Raw genomic sequence first — 23,599 nt, forward strand, 5'->3', positions numbered from 1 at the left:
AGCACATGGCAAGTTTGTTTTTAAGTCTCCATCATAAAGGCAGATGTTATTTTTTGTTGCTATGATATCTAACATCCTGCATCTTTTAATGTCATTACACCTCTGATAGTCTTTATGATACTGAAATAACGGTGTGCTAATGGAGACACATGCTGACTCACACCTGTGGATTAAGTGAAATAAGGTAAACTAATTTTTAGAAAGTTCAGGCTCAGATCATACATGGGCCAATATTTGTTTTGTAACAAATGAAACTAAAATATTTTGAGAGACAAGGTGGGTGAGGAGTAATATCTTTTATCGTTGTTTGCAGTGGTGTTGTAGCCATATAGATTCAAAGATCTGAGGGACAAGCTGGGTGAGGTAATATCATTTATTGGACCTACTTCCGTTGGTGAAAAAGACAAGCTTTCCAGCTTCTTCTGTGTAAACTCAAGTCAATGGGAGTTGCCGAAGGTGACTCAATGGTATAATCTGACTCACAGGGTACGTCTACACTACCCGCCGGATCGGCGGGTAGCGATCGATCTATCGGGGATCGATTTATCGCGTGTAGTGTAGACACGATAAATCGATCCCCAATCACTCTCCCATCGATTGCTGAACTCCAGCAGTGCGAGAGGCGGAAGCAAAGTCGACAGGGGAGCCGCAGCCGTCGATCCTGTGCCGCGAGAAAGCGAAGTAAGTAATTTTAAATCGATCTAAGATACGTCGACTTCAGCTACGCTATTCTCGTAGCTGAAGTTGCGTATCTTAGATCGATCGCCCCGCAGTGTAGACCAGGCCTTAGAGTGTATACTCGGTAATGCTTTTTTCACCTGGTAAGTTTTGTATTCAAAAAGTGCAAGTCTGCTTGTGTTAAATCAAAATTAATAACAGGCTCTTGGCCAAGTTATATATACGTTGAAACTGGCTATATAAGACCAAGGGCCAGTTTTGAAAACTGAGATTTCTCTCCTCTTTTCAGTTGTGTTTTTCTGGCCCCATTCCAGTTAACAATCAGTACTTCGCTTTCATCCATATTTAATTTTGCCTCTAGATATGCTTCCCTCTGGCTTTTATGAGTTGTGATATTATAGGTAGGATGGAGTGGGGTTCATTTTAAATATTTAAAATGTCATGATTAATGAGACATTATTGCAGTCTAACTAAGAAATTAGTTTATAGCAACAGAAGTATATTCATTCTAGTACTGCAATGCATTCTACTTGGGCCTAGACCACTCCAAAGCTCAAGCTAAACAGAATGCTGCCCCCTGTTTGTTGACTACTAGTGCGATACACAGGAAGTATTCAGTACTCGGCGAGTTGTATTGTCTCTTGTGTGGAGTTTTTAATCTTAATAATCTGCAAGAGCCTGATTCAACCCCATCTGAAGTCAATGGAAAGCCTCCCATTGACTTCAAAGTGAGTTGGATCAGCTCTCTGGGCCATACATCCACAACTGAGGTCAGAAGAGGCATTTTGTGCGAAAGACCCTTTGTGTATAATGGAGGGAGCTGCTAACAGACCATTCTCTCTGACGGGTCCTTGATTTTTAAATTTGCTTCCCTTTAGCTCCTCTTTCTTTGCAGGTGCTTGGGGTAGTTTGGAAATTCATAGGCAAAGAGACTGGAGATCATGGCTAGGTGCTAGCCTGAGACTTAGGAGACATGGGTACAATTTCCAGCTCTGCCACAGGCTTCCTGTATGACTTTGGACAAGTCACTTAGTCTCTCTGTGCCCTCAGTTCCCCATCTGTAAAATGGTAATATCAGCACTTCCCTACCTCACAGGAGTTGTGAGGCTAAATATGTTAAAGAATGTAAGCCGCTCAGTTACTACTGTAATGGAGGGCCATAGAAATAACTCAAGGTATGTCTACACTGCAGTAAAACACCTGTGGCTGGTGCGGGTCAGTTGGCTCCGGCTGGCGGGCTATAAAATTGCAGTGTAGTCATTTGGGCTCAGGCTGGAGCCCAGGTTCTGGAACCCTCCCCCTCCATGGGGTCCCAGAGCCTGGACTCCAACCTGAGCCCAAACGACTACAGCACACTGCACTTTTATAGCCCTGCAGTCCAAGCCCCACCAGCCTGAGTCAGGGGACATGGACCAGCGAGGGTGTTTTATTACAGTGTAGACATACCAGTGGGTTACAGAGAGTTTTCCTGGACTCGTACACACTGCCATCTGGCCCTGGGAAGAAAGCTGGAAGAAAATACATTGTGACAGGAGGGGCAGATGGGTTGTGTCTAACAAGACTTCTGTTTTGTGTTTGTTTAAAATCACAGTATCTTCAAGCTATTCTTGTCTCTATGCAGACAGCAAATAAAGATCACAAAAAAGAAAATTAAAGAATCCGATCTGGCTGTTGTTTGAGAGGGGGATGCAAACTTCACCCAGCAGAAGCTGCACTGATAATTTATTGAGGTCCCATGAAACTCACCCTAATTCTATATATCAACTTCAGGTATTGTAAACTGAGTTTACAACTTCATTCAATTTTTCCCCTTTTAAGGAGGAATTTAGAGACTTAGGCCGTGGAACTCCTGCATACTCAAATGCAAAAGGTTTTCCAATTCTTATTCCTTCTTTAAATGACACATGATTCTCTATAGACTATGTTGACTGTGTACCAGTTGAACTTATGGAAGAACTGCAACAGTACACCACATAACTTACCCCAAAACGCTTGCTTCCCTGAAGTCACTAACATCTCACAACCAAGCCCTTTGTTTTTCTCTAGCGTGTCTGCTGCTTCTGCTCATTCATCCCATCTCTCATCAGTGCTTGGACACGTTTACTTCCTTGTTCACTACTGGTGCAGATCAGGTGCAGGCTAACCACCATCTGTGGTGCTCAGTGGCTGCCCATTTGCTGTTCAGTTGTTCTGCTGTCCCTCTCGATTGGTGCCATAATAAACTTCCGGCTCTCTCAGCCACTTCTTCCATTGGTCCTGTGGCCCCTTCACCAACGCTACTTAGAATTCTAAGCACTTGCCACCTAGGCTGTGCAGAATCCCTCCTGGGATTCTCATGAAAGAAAGAAAATCTTTACTTTGTACTTTTTGTCCTTTAGTTCTGCATCATACATATCATAGCCATCTTGGCATTAACTGCAACTGGATTTCTTTTCATACACTACTTGGAGGCCTCCAATTAATATTTACTGCTTTGCTGGAACTGTATCAATAGAGAGTAATCCATACATTCCAAATAAATCCTTCATTAAAAACCCAAGCTATTCGTTGAATCCCCTGTTTACAACATTTTTACTTAAACTTAGCATAGTGAATGGTGTCTCTATAACCTGATCAACCACAAAACCTTCAGGTTTAGCACCTCCACACTCTCAAGCCATGCCTGAAATATCTACACAAGTTGCAATGGGTATCATGATTAAAATTACCTAACACTCCCTCCGCACTGCACATCTGTCCCATAGTTTGTTTTGGAGAGGATAGCCTGTTCTCAGACTGTTTTGCAGCTTTACAGTGGGATATTAAAGGATTGCTGCATCCCAGTCTAGAGGTGGGTGCATTTCAGTGTGTGAAGTGACCCCCCACCCCATATACACTGTAAAATTCTACTACCCTGATCATGGTCATATCTGAGAACCTCCAGAAGTGCATTAAGCAATGTGACTAGATTCTTTTCCCCTTTTTTCCCAATTTCTTTCCAAGTCAAAAATTATGTGAGTGTTGGTTTTGGTTTTCTAATTTACGTTATGCGAGCGGTGCTACGTGTGTTTGTTACTGAAGACGAGATCAAAGGAGAGTGCCTGGCGCTTGGAACAGAACGTGGTGACGTTTGAGATGGTTCTTAAATCCTGTGGGAGATCATTTCCCCAGCCTAAAGTTCTATGGGATCATTTTAAAGGAAAGGAGCTATATAAATAAATATGAGACTGCATTATTATTCACTTCTGCAGCTCTTTTTGTGAGAGCCATGACATCACTGCATGCTCTGACAGCTTTGCAGGGTTTTATAGGGGAGGTTAGTGTTGTTTATTGCATCTTAAATCTAGACCTCTCACTGCGCTTATTTTTCAGATATGTTAGCTCAAACTATGAGACTGATTAATCTGATTCTGAATTAGGGAAGTTTTGTATTCAGTTGGCTGGCTGCTACTATCAATAATTAATGCAAGAGTACTATTGATTTCTGCTCTCTGTGCCTGGTAATGAAAAACTGAACAGATATGCAAAGGAGCAAAGAAGAAGTAATGTCTAGTATCAAAGCCATTCATTTCAACATAGTCCAAGTTGACACTGTATTATTTTACCTTATTAATCTATAAAGTTTTATTCAGTCTTCACACATCTGTTCAACTTCCCCTGTTGCTTTAACTAAATACATTATTCTTCTTTGCTTCCTGTCCCTAAAATGTGTAGGGTTGCTGTGCCCTGTTATAATGGCAATGAGTTAAGGGATGTCTACATGTGTATAGTCTGTAATTTTATAAAGCTCCAGCACTCAGACAGTACCCTGATCAGCACTCTGGGTAAAAATGTTAAAAGCATCTGTGTGACTTAGCAGCCTAAGTTCCATTTTCAGGAGTGACTTTTTTACTTATAAATACCATAACTTTGACAGTGTCATAAAAGACACTGTATAAATCAGTCGGTTATTGTTATAACATCTAGAGATGGGCCCAGATACTGTGGTGATGAGCGCTATAGAAATGCTTATAAATAAAAGAAATCCCTAAATCCAAACCCCTGCTCAGAACTCTGCCAGACATCAGTGAAGATCCAATCCAGGTGTGGATTCGAGCTCCATGACTGGGGCCCTTCTGCATAATGGGTCAAACCAAAATGGCAGATCCAGGTCTCCCCAGGCTCTCAGGAAGTTCAGACCTGGTTTGGAACTTGTGATTTGGGCCTATCTCCAGAATTGTAAGTTCTCTCATTAGGGTTGCCAGGCATCTGTTTCTTGACCGGAACGCCCAGTTGAAAAGGGACCCTGGTGGCTCTGGTCGACACCACTGACCAGGCCGTTAAAAGTCCAGTTGATGGTGCAGTGGGGGTCCGGGGCTAAGGCAGGTTCCCTGCCTGTCCTAGCTCTGCGCGGCTCTTGGAAGCAGCCGCCAGGTCCTTGCAGCCCCTAGGTGCATGGGCGGCCAGGGAGGCTCCATGCACTGCCCTCGCACCCATAGGCGCTGCCCCTGCAGCTCCCATTGGTCGCGGTTCCTGGCCAATGGGAGCTGTGGGGGCGGCCCCTGTGAGTACAAAGGCAGCACGTGGAGCCTCTCTGGCCTCCCAGGCACCTAGGCACCACAGGGACCTGGCAGCCACTTCTTGGGAGCCGCGGTACGTGCTGCCGGGACCACACACTCCAACTCCCTACCCCAGCCCGGCGCCCCCTCCTGCTCCCCAAAATCCCTCATCCCTGGCTCCACCCCAGAGCCTCCACCCCCAACTGGAGTCCTCATATCTCCCCGCACCCCAACCCCCTAACCCAGCCTGGAGCCCTCCCCGCAGCAGCACATATACTAAAATTGGAACGATACAGAGAAGATTAGCATGGCCCCTGCACAAGGATGACATGCCAATTCGTGAAGCGTTCCACCCCAAACCCCTCATCCCCAGCCCCACCCCACAGCCTGCACCCCCAGCTGGAGCCCTCACCCCCCTCCTGCACCCCAACCCCCTGTCCCAGCCCGGTGAAAGTGAAAGAGGGTGGGGGAGAGCGAGTGATGGAGGGAAGGGAATGGAACGAGCAGGGGTGGGGCCTCGGGGAAGGCAGGGGTGGAGCAGGGGTGTTTGGTTTTGTGCCATTAGAAAATTGACAACCCTGTCTCTCATGGGTGGTGAGTGGACCCCCCTTTCAGGGAGGCTAGCCTCCCCAGCCCCGTCCCTTCTGCCCAAGGCCCTGACCCCCGCCCAACAGCTCCAAGCCCCCCACTGCCCCTGCCCCTCCCCCCCCATGGCCGGAGGAGCCCTTGGTCAGCCCAAGCTGCCCCAGGCGCACTGGCTGGCCCAAGCCGCAGGCCAGCCCCAGCCCCTGAATGGGAAATGCAACTAGGGTTGCCAACTTTCTAATTCCAGAAAACTTAACACCCCTGTCCAGCCCCTTCCCGAGGCCCTGGCCCCCTGCTCACTCCATTCCCCTCCCTCCATTAGGACCACACATTATCACAGCTGCAATGGGGCCATTAAAGGCCCACTCCTGAAGCCCAAATACAAATCCACAGAGCACAACCACAGAAATGCACGCCTGTCCAGATACCTATATAAATAAATCTGTAGAAACTGGCTCCCACATCTACATGCAGATACACACGTGTATTCATGTGTACACACCTAGTATGCACTAACACATATACTTCCACATTATTTATTATTACAATTGTTGTTTAGTGCTAGAGACCCCAACTAAGATCAGGGCTCCAGGGTGGTAGGTGCTGGTCATACACATAAAAAGAGAGAGTCTGCAAGAAAGAGTTTATAATGTAGCTAGACAGAGGTGGGGAGAAATGTCTGATCCACCGGCTCTTCTGCAATTACTAGTCACTAACATTCACTGTTTAAGAAATAATACATTTCTTTTAGAGTTCACGTCTCTTTTAAAAACTTGTTATGAGATGAATACACACAGATTTTATGTCATCAAGTTTTTTGTGCGCACGCCAGCAAAAGGAATAACAGTCAAAGAGTTAGGCTGCAAATTTTATTCACACAGGTACACACACATGCGGCAATACACGCACCTCCCTACACAAAGACACACAGTCTCTTACACACATACAGTGCATGCATGCACACACTTGCCTACACAGAGACACTTTTTCATACACTTTTCTAGGGGCTGCCTAAATCACCCAGCCGGGAAGGGAGAAGCGTGACCAGGTGTTTCGGTCCAAAACCAGACACCTGGTCACCCTAACAGCCGCCTGCTGAGCGCTCATGAGTCATGCTAATTCCTCCCCTGCCCTGACCCAGCCAATGGGAACTGCGCCGGGGGCGGGGCAGCACGCGGACACCCCCACCTCCCCCAAGCAGCCCCTAAGACTAGGAGTCGGACATGACGGTTGCTTCCATGCGGCACAGCGCCATGAACCAGACAGTCAATGGCCCAGTCAGCGGTGCTGACCGGAGTCACCAGGATCCCTTTATGACCAGGTGTTTCGGTCCAAAACCGGACACCTGGTCACCCTAAATGCACCACGCCTCCCTTCCTGAGACCTTGAGCCACCTGGCGGGAAAAGCAGAAGCTCTTCCCGAAGAACACTCAGCTTTTTATATGCACCAGGCAGGTTCTGGGGCAGCTGAGGAGGCAGTATCTGCGACTCAGCTTCCCGGCTTCATCAATGGAGTCCAGGGAGATTACTGATGAACCCAGGAAGCTGAGTAGCACATACTGCCTCCTCAGCCACCCCAGAACCTGCATGGCACACAATAATAGGCAAAAACGTCTTCCGGCAGAAGCCCAGCCCACTCCCAGCCCTCGCAAACAACAAAAACTCACAACCTGGTGTCTGGCGACGGTGGCTGCACCAGGGGAGGCTAATCCTCCCCTGGCCTATTATACCCACCACCTATGATTCTAATAAATACATTGTGTGAACAGAAACTTGACATTTATCAAATCACTATTCCACAATGTAATACCATTAAACCGAAGCCTACATCACCCTGTGGAGCCTGTTCTCTCCCTGCAGGGTATGAGTGACTCCCATTGAAGTTACTTACCACCTCTCCTTTTTATCTTCTCCCCACTGACTTCAAAGGAGGTGACATGTATCCTGCAGGGGAGAACTAGGCACCTAGTGGAGAGAGGTGAAAGGATAGAAAAAGAAGGTGATAAAGAAAATAACAAGCAGAATATGAGTGATGGGAAAGAAGCTGTAAGCAGAGATGGACATCTTGGGTCCAATGCTGCTCTTGGTCACATCTGTGCAGCTCATCTGACTTCAGAGGAGTTTCACAGGTAGATATGACAACATGATTTGGGTCCTTGTATAATATCCTCCAACAATCTGCATAAACGAAAGGAGTTAGACGGGGAGGACAAGGGAGTGGGGAAATGAAGAGAAGGAAATAATAAATTGTGTCTAAAGCTAACGGTCACACTTTATATTAAGGTTCATGTCACAGGGTGGCTGGCCCTTCCAAAGGGAAATAGGTCTCAGTCCACTTATGGCACAGCTGATTTGCCTTGCCAGGCAGAGAGAACAAAGAAAGTCATGTGACAGGTGGTCATGTGACTAAATCAGGCTTCTAAGGCAATAAAGAAACAGAGGCCCATGGACAGCCAAAAGTGGGGAACTGCAGAGAGAAGCTGTCTCCTGCAGTGGTCTCACAGGAAGGGAGTTATGGCTGAGTAGGAAGACCCAGCCAAAATTTTGTTTTCCTTTTAGGGAGAAGACAAAGAAGGCAGGCCAGACCTTATATCTTCTCCAGCTCTTAAGAGCAGGAAAGGACAGTACCTCAAGAAGGAGAGGCCCAACTTAAGGCTGGGTGGAAGACTTTTCATGTTTGTTTTGGACCTTTGTGCTAATAAAACCAGAGCCCAAGAAGGGCTATTACTGGATTTATGAAAGCCTCTTTTTGCATTTATTAAAGAACCCAGAGGGAAAAGAGGCCTGGCTCTGCAAAGCCACTATTGGTCACAAGAGGGCGCACAAGAGGTGGCTGACTTTATTACAGTTCCATTTTTAAAAGTGTTAATAACTGATTAATAGGTGTTTTAATTAATTGTTAACTGATTTTTATACAGTCCAACAGATCAATAACCATAGTTTATAATAACCTTGCTATAAGATTTTCCAGTGATGTTTATAACCATCTATAACACGTAGTACTCATGTCTAACATGGTTATTAAATCTATTAGTTATTTATTAACCTCTTATAAACAATTTATAAATTAAACTTTATATAACCATGACCACTGTTATCCTCTAAAAGATAGAACTGGCTCAAGCTACTGAAAGAAGAAAACCAACGTTGCAAAGAGAACTAGGAGGCTAATGGGGATGAGGGAAATACCCACATACCCCATTCTAGCATACTTGCAAACTCTTCCTATACTACATAAGGGTCAAGCTCGCGGGGTGCTGAACTCAGTGGGAGTGTCTGGCGCTCAACACCTCTCATGTTCAGATCATTAGAACAGTTGTTCCCAAAGTGGGGTGTGCAAGAGGATCCTTGGGGGTGAACGGCAGGAGGAGTCCTTTTTTTTGCTTCGTCAGTTTGGGCTGGAGTCCAAATGGCTTTTTTTTTTTTTTTGCTTGGGCAAAAATGGTAGAGCCGGCGCGGCAGGGGGTGCATGCTCAAAATTTTTTTACTGATAGGGGTCCGCGATCAAAAAAGTTTGGAGACCACTGCATTAGAGTGTTAGCAACCAATGAATTCCTCCTAACTCAGAGCCATTCTGAAGTCAAATACAGATTGATGACAGATTAAGAGGCGATATCTGAGAGGGACGCCTCACTTCTAAGTGCAGCCACAGCCTATCCAGGGAACTAGTCAACTATGCCTTGAGAATCCTAATCTGAACTGCTCCAGACTATAAACAAGCAGACTGAATAATGTTAAACTTCCTCTTTTCCTACAATATGTAACCAAAGTGTTGATAGTTGGATATTGGCCCTCAGATTCTAAAAATAATTGGATCTACTTTTTATAAGCACAGATATAATTCCCATTAATGTCAAAGTTAGTTTCCAAGGCCTTAAGGGACTACAGTGATCATCTAGTTTGACCTCATGTATAACACAGAGAACTTCCACAGAATAATTCCTAGAGCAGTTCTTTTGAAAAACCTTCAGTCTTGATTTAAAAATTGCCAGTGATGGAGAAACCACCATGACCCTTAGTAAATTGTTCCAATGGTTAAATTACCCTCCCTGTTAAAAATGTACACCTTCTTTCTAGTCTGAATTTGTCTAGCTTCAACTTCCAGGCTTTGGATATTGTTATACTTTTCTTTGCTAGATTGAAGAGCCCATTATTAAATATTTGTTCCCCACGTAGGTATTTATAGACTGTAATTAAGTCACCTCTTAACAGTCTCTTTGTTAAGCTAAATAGATCGAGCTCTTTGAGTCGGTCATTATAAGGCATGTTTTCTAATCCTTTAATCATTATTGTGGCTCTTCTCTGAACTCTCTCCAACTTATCATCATCATTCTTGACTTGTGGACACCAGAACTGGATACAGTATTCCAGCAGCAGTTGCACCAGTGCCAAATACAGACGTAAAATAACCTCTCTAACACCTACTTGAGATATCCCTGTTTATGCTCCCAAAATTTGTATTTGCCCTTTTGGCCACAGTGTTGCACTGGGAGCTCAGGATCAGCTGATTATCCACCAGGACTCACTAATCTTTTTCAGAGTCACTGTTTCCCAGGATAGAGTCCCGCATCGTGTAAGTATGACCTATGTTCTTTGTTCATATTTACATTGAGCCATATTAAAACACAAAGTGTTTGCTTGCAACCAGCTTAGCAAGTGATCCAGATCACTTTGTGTCAGTGACTTATCCTCTTCATTATTTACCACTCCCCCGATTTTTGTGTCATCTGCAAACTATATCAGTGATGGTTTTATATTTTCTTCCAGGTCATTGATAAAAATGTTAAATAGTATAGGGCCAAGGACTGGTCCCTGTGGAACCCCACTAGAAATATACCCATTCAATGTTGATTCCTCATTTACAATTACATCTGGAGGCCTATCCGTTAGCCAGCTTTTAATGTGTGCTATATTAATTTTATAGCATTCTAATTTTTAATCAAAATGTCATATGGTACCAAGTCAAATGCCTTACTGAAGTCTAAGTATATTACATTAACACTATTACACTTACCAGTCAAGCTTGTAATCTCATCGAAAAATATATCAAGTTAGTTTGATAGGATCTATTTTCCATAAACCCATGTCGATTAGCACTAGCTATATTACCTCCTTTAATTCTTTATTAAACAAGTCCCATATTAGCCGCTCCATTATCTTGTTAAGGATCAATGTTAGATAACTGGACTATAATTATCCAGGTCATCCCTTTTATCCTTTTTAAATATTGGCATAACATTAGCTTTTTACCTTTCTTCTAGTCTCCTGGAACTTCCCCAGTGTTCCAAGACTTATTGAAAATCAGCATTAACACTCCAGAGAGATCCTCCTCCAGCTCTTTTAAAACTCTTGAATACAAGTTATCTGGACCTGCTGATTTAAAAATGTCTAACTGCTGTTGAACATCCTCCTGAGATACTATTGGAATGGAGAGAGTGTTATTGTCATCACAGGATATGATTACATCAACTGTTTTTTCCAAAATATGGAACAGATATATTTATTGAACACTTCTGACTTTTCTATATTATTATTGATAGTTCTACCATTTTTACCTAGTAATGGATTAATATCATGGTTAGGATTCTTTTTGTTCCTAATATACTTAAAAAACTTCTCGTACTGCCCTTAACTCTGCTAGCCTAAGATATCGCCTTGTGTCCTTTTGCTTCCCTTATCAATTTTCTACAATTCTTAGCTTCTGAGTTATATTAATTACTATCAACTTTCCCTTTCTTCCTTTTGTTATATGTATATATATTAGGGCTGTTGGTTGATCTCAGTTACACATGCGATTAACTCAAAAAAATTAATCGTGATTAAAAAAATTAATCGTGATTAATCACAGTTTTGATAGCACTGTTGAACAATAGAATACCAATTGAAATGTATTCAATATTTTGGATTTTTTTTACATTTTCATATATATTGTATTCTGTGTTGTAATTGAAATCAAAGTGTATATTATTTTTGATTACAAATATTTGCACTGTAAAAATGATAAACAAAAGAAATAGATACAAGATCTTCACCAAGCATTCTCAAAACTACGATACCTGCATGAGGAAATAAGGAAACAGATCAACAGAGCCAGACGTGTACCCAGAAGCCTCCTGCTGCGATACAAGCCCAAAAAGTAACCAACAGAACTCCACTGGCCATCACCTATAGTCCTCAGCTAAAACCTCTCCAATGCATCATCAGTGATCTACAACCCATCCTGGACAACGATCCCTCACTTTCACTGGCCTTGGGAGACAGGCCAGTCCTCGCCCACAGACAACTCACCAACCTTAAGCATATTCTCACCAGCAACCACACACCACACCATAGTAACTCTAACTCAGGAACCAATCCCTGCAACAAACCTCTATGCCAACTCTGCCCACATATCTACACCAGTGGCACCATCACAGGACCTAACCAGATCAGCCACATCATCACCGGTTCATTCACCTGCACGTCCACCAATGTAATATACGCCATCATGTGCCAGCAATGCCCCTCTGCTATGTACATCGGCCAAACTGGACAGTCCCTACAAAAACCTGTAGGAGAACACTTCAATCTCCCTGGACATACAATAGCAGATTTAAAGGTAGTCATCCTGCAGCAAAAAGACTTCAGGACCAGACTTTAAAGAGAAACTGCTGAGCTTCAGTTCATTTGCAAATTTGACACCATCAGCTCAGGATTAAACAAAGACTGTGAATGGCTAGCCAACTCCTCTCTTGGTGTTCACACCTCAACTGCTAGAAGAGGGACTCATCCCCCCTGATTGAACTACCTCGTTATCTTTAGACTTATTCTTGCCTACATATTTGTACCTGTCTCTGGAAATTTCCACTACATGCATCTGACGAAGTGGATATTCATCCACGAAAGCTTATGCTCCAATAGGTCTGTTAGTCTATAAGGTGCCACAGGACTCTTTGTCGCTTTTTACAGATCCAGACTAACACGGCTACCCCTCTAATAAAAGAAATCGTATTTTCAATTCACCTCATACAAATACTGTAGTGCAATCTCTTTGTCGTGAAAGTGCAACTTACAAATGTTGATATTTTTTGTTACATATGTGACGGGTTGAATCACAGAAACCCCATTGGGTCTGCCAACTGATGTGCCAAGACTACTTCTGCCCTGGCTTTCCTGCCCTGGCAGCTTAGGACTCCAGCACCCTGCCTGGTTTGAGCCAGACCCACTAGCCTGCTGCAAACCCAGACCCAGGATCTGAACCATGTCCCCTAACAGCTGTAGGCTTAAACTGAAAGCAACTTACAGATGTGTTCCTGTCTTTAACACTCAGATGCCCAACTCCCAATGGGGTCCAAACCCCAAATAAATCTGTTTTACCCTGTATAAAGCTTATATAGGGTAAACTCATAAATTGTTCTCCCTCTGTAACACTGATAGAGAGATATGCACAGCTGTTTGCCACCCCCACCCCCCACCCCCCCAGGTATTAATGCATACTCTGGGTTAATTAATAAGTAGAAAATGATTTTATTAAATACAGAAAGTAGGATTTAAGTGGTTCTAAGTAGTAACAGACAGAACAAAGTGAATCAGAAAGTAAAATAAAATAGAACACACAAGTCTATGTCTAAGAAACGGAATATAAATAAAACCTCACCAGTTCCAGTAAGCTTCCTTTTACAGACTAGTCTCCTGCTAGTCTGGGTCCAGTAATCACTCACACCCCCTGTAGTTACTGTCCTTTGTTCCAGTTTCTTTCAGGTATCCTTGGGGGGTGGAGAGGCTATCCCTTTAGCCAGCTGAAGACAAAATGGAGGGGTCTCCCAGGGGTTTAAATAGACTTTCTTTTGTGGGTGGAGACCCCCTCCTATGCAAAGTCCAGCTCCAAGATGGAGTTTTGGAGTCACATGGGCAAGCCACATGTCCATGCATGACTCAATTTTTACCAGCCAAGGCACATTCCTGGGAAGGCTCAGATGTGGATTGGCATCTTCATGTTCATTGTTGGCTTAAGAGGTTTTTGATTGGGCACTTAATTTGCACTTTTCTCAAAAAGCTGACTAAATGCTCTACTAGGCTAGTTAAAATCAAGCAAGTATACAGCCAATATTCCTAACTTCAACTACAAAAATGATACATACATACAAATAGGATTAATAGATTCAGTAGATCATAACCTTTACAGAGATATGTTACATGGCATACGTAGCACAAAACATATTCTAGTTATGTCATATATACATTCATAAGCATATTCCATAAAGCCTTATGGGGGGAACCGTCACAACATAACTGCACTCAAAAACAAAACAATGTAAAACTTCAGAACCTACAAGTCCACTCAGTCCTACTTCTTGTTCAGCCAATCGCTAAGACAAACAAGTTTATTTACATTTACAGGAGATAATGCTGCCCTCTTCTTATTTACAATGTCACCAGAAAGTTAGAACAGGCATTTGCATGGCACTTTTGTAGCCAGCATTGCAAGGTATTTACGTGCCAGATATGCTAAACATTTATATGCCTCTTCATGCTTCGGCCACCATTCCAGAGGACATGCTTCCATGTTGATGACACTTGTTTTAAAAAATGCATTAATTAAATTTGTGACACAATTCTCCCCCAAGGAGTTCAATATCCCCTGCTCTGTTTTACCCACCTTCTGCCATATATTTCATATTATAGCATTCTCAGATGATGCTCCAGCACATGTTCATTTTAAGAACACTTCCAATGCAGATTTCACAAAACACAAAGAAGGTACCAATTTGAGATTTCTAAAGATAGCTACAGCACTCGACTCAAGGTTTAAGAATCTGAAGTGCCTTCCAAAATCTGAGTGGGACACGGTTTGAAGTATGCTTTCAGAAGTCTTAAAAAAGCAACACTCCGCTGCAGAAACTACAGAACCCGAACCACGAAAAAAGAAAATCAACCTTCTGCTGGTGGCATCTGACTCAGATAATGAAAATGAACATGTATCAGTCCACACTGCTTCGGACGGTTATCGAGCAAAACCCGTCACCAGCATGGATGCATGTCCCCTGGAATGGTGGTTGAAGCATGAAGAGACATATGAATCTTTAGTGCATCCGGCACGTAAATATCTTGCGACGCCGCTACAACAGTGCCATGTGAGTGCCTGTTCTCACTTTCAGCTGACACTGTAAACAGGAAGCGGGCAGCATTATCTCCTGCAAACGTAAACAAACTTGTTTGTCTGAGTGATTGGCTGAACAAGAAGTAGGACTGAGTGGACTTGCAGGCTCTAAAATTTTACATTATTTTATTTTTGAATACAGGTTTTTTTGTATATAATTTTATATTTTTAAGTTCAACTTTCATGATAAAGAAATTGGGCTACAGTACTTGTATTAGGTGAATTGAAAAATACGATTTTTTTTACAGTGCAAATACTTGTAATCAAAAATAAATATAAAGTGAGCACTGTACACTTTGTATTCTGTGTTGTAATTGAAATCAATATATTTGAAAATGTAGAAAACATCCAAAAATATATAAATAAATGGTATTCTATTATTGTTTAACAGTGCAATTAATCACACAATTATTCACGATTATTTTTTTTAATTCCATGATTAATCGCAATTAATTTTTAATCGCTTGACAGCCCTAATAAATATGTATTTTTCATATTATATATAATTTTTATAGTTGCCTTCACTTCCCCTCTAAATCCGTTTTTTTTAAACCAATACTGCCTCCTTTCCTGATTGTGGAATTATGGCTTTTTGGGCAACTAGTAAAGTGTTCTTAAATAATTTACAAGTATTATTCACTTTTTTAAATTAAATTCATCCTCCCAGCTGATTTGGCTCAATTTTTTTCAGCTTTGTGAAGCTGGCCCCTTTAAAGCATCAAGTTTATATATTATTTGTTTGGACTTTAGTCTGTTTGCTCATTATAAATGTGATTGAGTCATGATCACTTGTACCTAAGTGACCATTAATTTTAATTATGTGCCGTGTGTAAAGAGGACAAAAGATCCCATAATGAATGTTTGTCATGGTCCCTAACATACCCTCTGGAACCCCATGTCATTAAAAACATTTTAAAAAATTTTCTCTTAAGTTAATGCACTGTAATGCTTAAGATTAAGAGCCTTGAAGGCTAAAGTTCTCTATGCACAGAATAGCCCAGGAGAGCTCTATTCTGTGTATATGTAAATAGTTAGATAATGTACCCGCAGATTTTGCTTAAGAATGTGTAGCATAGTTCCTGGGTTTTGTTGGGCCAATAAAACTTTTTGTTATTGTGCTCTATAAATGGCTACATATGTGCTTTACATGGAGATCTTAACTTCCAGACAGAAGTGATTTTCAGAGCCCAGTTTTCAAACTTGAATCCCTAAATTAAGGTGATTGGTTCTTCATTAAGCACTCAAATTGGTACACAAGTACCTGAAAGAGATAAATGAGTGCCTATTTGATCATTTGTATTCCAAATATGAAACTGGACAGCATTTGAAAATTAAGCCCACAGTCACAATTGACCCAGACTATATTAGAAATGGGGACTTAAAAATGAATGTCTCCAACAGCCATTACTTCATCTCCTAAGCTAATCTGCCACTTGGTGCTGAAACAAGAATAGAAATCATTTCCATTATAATTAGATTAATCCTTCTTCCTGTGGACACAAAAAGAAATGCCCAGCTAGGCAGATATTTTAATAGTGCTAATTATTTTACCTTTAAAAAAAAAGAAACAAACATAATTCGAACTTTGTTGTTTATACAGGAAACTGGTGGCAATTGTACAAAGAGAAATAAGATTGATAATAATTTGCACCTCTGTAGCACTGAGGATCCCAAACTGCCTTACAAGAATTAGCTAACTGAGCATTTGCCAAAGAATATTGATGAATGACGAAAGATCACAGAGTATTTTTAGTGGTCATAGTAACCTGTATAAATGTATGGAAGATAAATTAGAAGCCTTGCATTTGCAAATAAAACAAAAAAACAAAAACCCTTAGCCGTGGCCAATTCAAAATGAGTTTCGAAGGTATCAGTCTGGATCCTAGTGGTAAGTGTCCATGTCACAAAATCCACCACCACAGCTCATACTCCAACTTTGTTGGAGTCCAGTTTGGCATCTCCAGGACTGATGTACATAGAATCATAGTAATGTAGGGCTGGAGGGGACCTCAAGCGGTCATCAAGTGAGGCAGGACCAAATAAACCTAGCCCATCTCTGACAGGTGTTTGTCCAACCTATTCTTGAAAAACTGCAATGATGAGGATTGCACAACCTCCCTTGGAAGCCTATTCCAGATCTTAACTATCCTTATAGTTAGAAAGTGTTTCCTAATATCTAACCTAAAACTTCTTTACTGCAGTTTAAACCTATTACTTTTTCTCCAAATTACTTGTTTTCTTCAGTGGACAAGAACAATTAATCACCGTGCTCTTTATAACAGCCCTTAACATATTTGAAGACCATTATCAGGTCCCCCCCCCCCCAGTCTTCTTTTCTCAAGACTAAACGTGCCCTGATTTTGTAACTGCTCCGCATAGATCAGGTTTTCTAAACCTTTTATCATTTTTGTTGCTTCTCCTCGTAGTGATTCCTATTCCAAGAGTGGGTCCCTACACACTTATGCCTAGAGGTGATCCCTAAAGAAGAGAGTTGAAGCCCATTGATAGGACATTACAAATAGACTTACCCTGCCACAGCTCCTGCTACACTTCTTCAGAGTATAAATATCCAGGGGTGTCAATCCGGCAATTTTCTTCAGTGCTAACTTCACACGGAGAGACTCAAAACTGTAAAAAAAAAAAAATTAAAAAGCACTTCTGCTGCCTAAGGGAAGTATGTGATCAAAGAGTTCTTTTAAAATGGTGTTAAAAATTAAAGTGTTAAGTTCACACTGATCCAAGAATGAGATAACAAGCTGGAGGCCTTTTATTTCTTAGCTGCATTTGTTGATGGTGTTAGATTCTAATCCTTGGTAGAGGTTTGTGAACCAAGCAGTGTTATCTTTAATTCAAGTCTCAAGGTATTTTTCGTGGTATATCTCAGGGGTCCATCCTTTAATGTGCTGAGAACTGCCCAGAACTGCTGAGCTCCCTCAACTCCCAGAGAAAGATTTCATAGAAAAATTCTAACTTCTGTATGGTTTCAGGGTAGCAGCCATGTTAGTCTGTATCCACAAAAAGAACAGGAGTACTTGTGGCACCTTAGAGACTAACAAATTTATTTGAGCATAAGCTAACTTCTATATGTTTTTCTACCTTGAATCAATCTGGAAAATCTCCATTTTTCTTTCTTGCAGAGCCTATCGTTTCCAATGTGTGCCGTTCTCCATATGGGAGGGTAAAGGTAGTCTTTGTCCTGGTACTTGAACCTTGGATTTTTGCTCCAAAGGTGGTAGGGATTTAGGGATTTAACTCCAACAAAATTTATTGGGTGCCTAACTCTCTTAGGTTCCCTTTAAACTCCCAGCCATAATGTATAATGGAAGGCTGAAAGAATTGGGTTTGTTTAGTTTGGAAAAGAGAAGACTGAGAGGGGACATGATAGCAGTTTTCAGGTATCTAAAAGGGTGTCATAAGGAGGAGGGAGAAAACTTGTTCATCTTAGCCTCTAAGAATAGAACAAGAAGCAATGGGCTTAAACTGAAGCAAGGAAGGTTTAGGTTGGACATTAGGAAAAAGTTCCTAACTGTCAGGGTGGTTAAACACTGGAATAAATTGCCTCGGGAGGTTGTGGAATCTCCATCTCTGGAAATATTTAAGAGTAGGTTAGATAAATGTCTATCAGGGATGGTCTAGACAGTATTTGGTCCTGCCATGAGGGCAGGGGACTGGACTCAATGACCTCTCAAGGTCCCTTCCAGTCCTAGAATCTATGAATCTATGAATAATGTAATGCCTTCTAAGATAAGGTTAATCACATATTATGCTTCTGGCCATAAATCAATCTCCACGCTGGTCAGGAAGGAATTTCTCCACCACCTGCATGTCAACATGGGCTATGGGAGCAGGGGTTCATCTTCCTTTGTGTCATGTGATGGTGGTAAAGAATCCCAGAGTTTTCTTCTTCTAACATTGAACAAGGAACATTAATAGCATAAAGGAAAAACTGTATTAGCCCTAAAGCCATGCTCTCTCTCTCTCTCTCTCTCTCTCTCTCTCTCTCTCTCTCTGTTGCTATCTCTGCTTCACTGTGGTTTCTGCCTATATCTTTTCCCAACCCCACTCTTGCCTGGCTTCCTATTCCTATTTTAAAGAAACAGTGCATGTATCCTCGCACACTGAACCATCAACTAGTGGCCACTATCAAAGGCAAAATGCTGGACTTGATGGAAAAATGTTCTGATCCAATATTGCAATTTCTTTGTTCCTGCCCTTCCCATATTTCTCTGCCTCATGCTTCTGTACAGATGTCTCTTCATGTCTCCTTAATACATCCCTAAAATATCCCAACTTTTACCTGGTGATCTTCCTTAGCAAAAAGCAAACTACCCTCCTTCCCCCTGTAATATTAATTAATATTCATTCATTGATCTGTCTTTATTTTCATTACACCGCGGTATTTGGCAATAGTGCCACATTCCAAAAACTTCATTTTCTCCGTCTGTTGCCTTCGGGGTCCAAATTTCACACTTAGAGCAAAGGAAAAGGACAGATATGCCCTGATTTGTTTTTAAATATTTCCAGTATTGTCAAGCTGCTCTATTTGACCGTTACTGTTGCAACTGACCTGAAAAGATCACTGGCACCATCTACTGGAGACATGCAAACATGAACATATTTTTAGTTTATTTTTAAATTTTATGCCCAACATGAAGTGTGCAGCAATGATGTCTCTTCGAGACCTGTGTCCTTATGGGTGCTCCACTGTAGGTGTGCTTGGGTCCCTGCACTGCTGATTGGAGAATTTCAGTAGCAGTGTCCGCTAGCACCGCATAAGCGCTGTCTCTCCCCTGCTGCACCACGAGGCTAGTCAGTGCACGTGGGCTAAACCCCCTCGATTCCTTCTCTACCACAGAGTCATTGACAAGAACGCTGACATAAAGGGGAGGAGGGTGGGTTGTGGAGCACCCATAGGTACACACATCTCAAAGAACCATCGTTACTGCACAAGGTAACTTCTTCTTCGAGTAGCGTCCCTATGGGTGCTCCACTCTAGGTGACTCCTGAGCAGTATCCCTTCTGGAGGGCTGGAACTTCGGAATCGTGTCAGTTACAGATGACAGCATCTGTGGAGGCGAAGATGGCATCGGAGGCGGAGTCCTCAGTGATTGTATAATGTTCTGCGAAAGTGTGGACTGACGCCCATGTTGCCACTCTACAGACCTCTGAGATAGGGACATTCTTGAAGAAGGCGACGGATGAGGAGATTGACCTTGTGAAGTGTGTACAAATAGTATCTGCAAACTTGGTAACGGTGTCTGATGCAGTTTGAGACACACTTGGAGAGGGGGACTTCCTGAAAACCTTTGTTCTGTCCAGGTTGAAGGCTAGGGCTCTCCTGATATCAGTGTATAATACAGCCTCCCTGTTGTCTTTGTGAGGCTTGGGGTAGAAGGTTGGAAGATGCATCAATTGGTTCATGTGACATGGGGAGGTTACTTTAGGAAGGTATTTTGGATGTGGCCTGAGCATAACCTTGTCCCGAAAGAATACCGTGTTGGGTGGGGATGTGCCAGCAGAGCCACTATTTATCCTATTCTCCTAGCTGAGGTAATTGCTATCAGGAAGGGCATTTTCACTGAGAGGTATGTGAGCAAACAGGTGGCCATGGGTTCAAAGGGAGGCCTAGTCAGTCCTTTCAGTACTTGGTGAGGTCCCATGTGGGAATAGGAAGTTGAGGTTGTGGGAAGAGGTTTACTATACCCTTGAGGAACCTTTGGTTGTTGGGTGTGACAGCACACTGAGTATCCCTCTACTGGTTGGTGGAAGGCTGTTATATCCACCAGGTGGATTCTGAGAGAGCTTAGAGGCAGCCCTGATCTTTTTAGGGCCAGTGCACAGTCTAAGATATGTGGAAGAGTTGCGGACATAGGGGAAATTTATTGGGAAGTACACCAAATCCAAAACCTGAAGCATTTTTGCAGGTAAGTATGTCGTGTCAAGGACTTTCTACTGTGTAATTATAACATCTTTCACCTCCTTCGAACAGGAGCTTTCTAGGTGTTTGAACCAAGAAGGAGCCATGCCTTGAGGTGGAAACCCCCAAGTTGGGATGTGGGTATGTCCTCTGTCCTGGGAGAGGAGGTACAAAGTGAGTGGGAGAGGGATCAGCAGGCACATCGTGAGTTGTGACAGGTAAGGGTACCAGGTCTGTCTCGGCCAAGTAAGAGTGATCAGAATGACGTGTGCTCCGTCTCTTTTTATTTTCAGCAGGACCTTCAATAGCAGGGGAAAAGGAGGAAAGGCGTAAAGAAGGTCCGCGCCCCACGGGAGGAGGAGAGCATCATCCAGGGAGTGTTGTCCTATCCCTGTCTGGAGCAGTAGCGTGGACATTTCTTGTTCAGGTAATTGGCAAACAAGTCTGTGGTTGGTGTCCCCCACTGCCTGAATAGATCATGAAGTACAGTACTGCTGGGTCTAGCTCCCACTTGTGGTCGTGTGGGAATTTGCAACAGACTGCTCACTATGGAGTTTTGTGTGCTGAGAGGTAGGCTGCTGACAGCATGATGTCATGGGAGATACACCAGTTCCATAGTCTCATCACCTCCACGCAGAGGGATGGTGACCTGGCTCCCCCTTATAGATTTATATAGTACATGTAGGCTATGTTGTCTGTTAGGACTCTTGTGTGTGATCCTTTGAGCAGCGGGAGGAAGCAGGTGCAAGCATTCCTGACCGCCCTTAGCTCTAGGAGGTTGAAGTGAAGGAATATCTCCATGGGTGACCATTTGTCTTGTGTTGTAAGGCCGTTTAGATGTGCACCCCACCTTATTGTTACCCGCACACTCTAGGCCTAGGGCACCCCCTTTACCTCATTCTTTGGGCTCAGGGCGTAAACTACTGTGGGTTTGTGGGGTCTTTTACCAGTGAAAGACACTACACAGAGATATCCTTAGTCTCTATTTATTAACAATCACCAAAACAGAATGCATACGCTAAGCATACAATGCTCACCACTCCCAATAAAGCAGATGAACTTTTCCTGGTGGCTAGTCAGGATCGGGTCATCCGGGGACTCCAGCTTCTGCACGATATAGTTGACAGAGTGTTGAGGTCTGGCAGCTCTGATCTTGTCCTGGAGTTGATTCCAAAGAACTTCCTTTTGGACTCCAGTTTATATAGCAGGGGTAGGCAACCTATGGCACGCGTGCCGAAGATGGCACGCAAGCTGATTTTCAGTGGCATGCACACTGCCTGGGTACTGGCCAACGGTCTGGGGGGCTCTAAATTTAATTTAATTTTAAATGAAGTTTCTTAAACATTTTAAAAACCTTATTTACTTTACATACAACAATAGTTTAGTTATATATTATAGACTTATAGAAAGAGACCTTCTAAAAACGTTAAAATGTATTACTGGCACACGAAACCTTAAATTAGAGTGAATAAATGAAGTTTCGGCACACCACTTCTGAAAGGTTGCCAACCCGTTATATAGTGAAACTTGAGTCCTGCTTAGCTATACCTTAACCAAGCATTTTACTAAAATATTACAAAATAATTCTTTGACCAATCCTAACATATTGTGAAACAATTCTTTACCCAATAAGACCCCACCACCTTAGTTGATTTAAATCAGGGTTTCTCAAACTGAGAGTCGAGACCCTCAGCGGGTCGCGAGGTTATTACATGGGGGGGGTCGCGAGCTGTCAGCCTCCACCCCAAACCCTGCTTTGCCTCCATCATTATACTGGTGTTAAATATATTTAAAAGTGTTTTTAATTTATCAGGGGGGGTCACACTTAGAAGCTTGCTATGTGAAAGGGGTCACCAGTACAAAAATTTGAGAACCACTGATTTAAACCCTGCAAAATTAGTTATGCAACAGACAGAAACCTTACACTATGAGCGATGCGTTGGTGGTGAGAAGCAACGCGGGGTTTTGCAAGAAGGGGATCCCTTTGCAAATGTTGGCTAGGTCTTTCCACCCATCTAAGGAGATTTTGATCTGGTGGGTAGTGACAGGGGTTTGTCTAGTCTGTCCCTCTTTGGTCTGTAAACCAAGCTGAACCACATCTGTAGACGTTGCATAGGAAGCCTGGCATGCGGCATTATTGCTGTGCCCGTTGCCATATGTCCCAAGAGTAGGAGGCAGTGTCTGGCTGATATTTGTGGGCTGTTTTGAACTGTCTATGAGTGTGATCAAAGAGAGGGATCTGTGTTGAGGTAGGAGGGTTCTGGTCTGTAAAAAGTCACGGTCGGTGCATATGAATTCCAGGCACTGCACTGAAGAGAGGGTTGATTTCTGTGCGTTGATCTGTAAACCCAGTTCTGTAAACAAGTACATTGCAGCTTTGGTAACTCAGTGAACCTCTTTCAGAAACAATCATGATTCCTTGGGAACATAAGTGGGCAGCCACTACTCAGAGAACCTTGGAAAATACGCTTGGGCCGATGATAGTCTGAAGGGGAGCACCCTGTATTGGTAGTGGTCTTGTCCTAGAGTGAATCTGAGAAATAGTCTGAGAGTCAAAAGGATTGAGATGTGAAAATAGGTGTCCTGAAGGTCGAGACCAAAAACCAATCTCCCTGTTCCAACACTGGAATAAGCGTTGCTAGAGTGACCATCTTGAATTTTTGAGCCTTGACAAACTTGTTGAGAGCTTTGAGGTCTAGTATGGGTCTCCCTGCCTCTTGGGTACTAGGAAATAACGAGAGTAGAACCCTTTGCCTCATAGAT

The 23,599-nt window shown here is 42.8% G+C and overlaps 1 protein-coding gene and 1 non-coding gene across 4 annotated transcripts in view; one reads left to right on the top strand and one right to left on the bottom strand.

Annotated features, from left to right (window-relative positions):
* CCDC3 (coiled-coil domain containing 3) overlaps positions 1-23,599 on the bottom strand; it is a 108,953-nt gene that overhangs the window by 78,271 nt on the left and 7,083 nt on the right. For 2 of the 3 annotated variants that reach the window (XM_054016611.1, XM_054016619.1), the window contains one exon: positions 17,448-17,547. The gene's annotated coding sequence lies outside the window, so the exon portion shown is untranslated. Of the gene's footprint in view, positions 1-7,671; positions 7,746-17,447; positions 17,548-23,599 lie in introns of all 3 variants that reach the window. The other variant, XM_054016627.1, reaches the window with a different exon arrangement.
* LOC128830718 (U6 spliceosomal RNA) lies at positions 5,448-5,554 on the top strand. The gene has a single exon (XR_008443662.1). It is a non-coding gene; the product is annotated as a U6 spliceosomal RNA (small nuclear RNA).

Source organism: Malaclemys terrapin, chromosome 1 (assembly GCF_027887155.1).
Source record: "Malaclemys terrapin pileata isolate rMalTer1 chromosome 1, rMalTer1.hap1, whole genome shotgun sequence".
In the NCBI taxonomy this organism is placed as follows: Eukaryota; Metazoa; Chordata; order Testudines; family Emydidae; genus Malaclemys; species Malaclemys terrapin.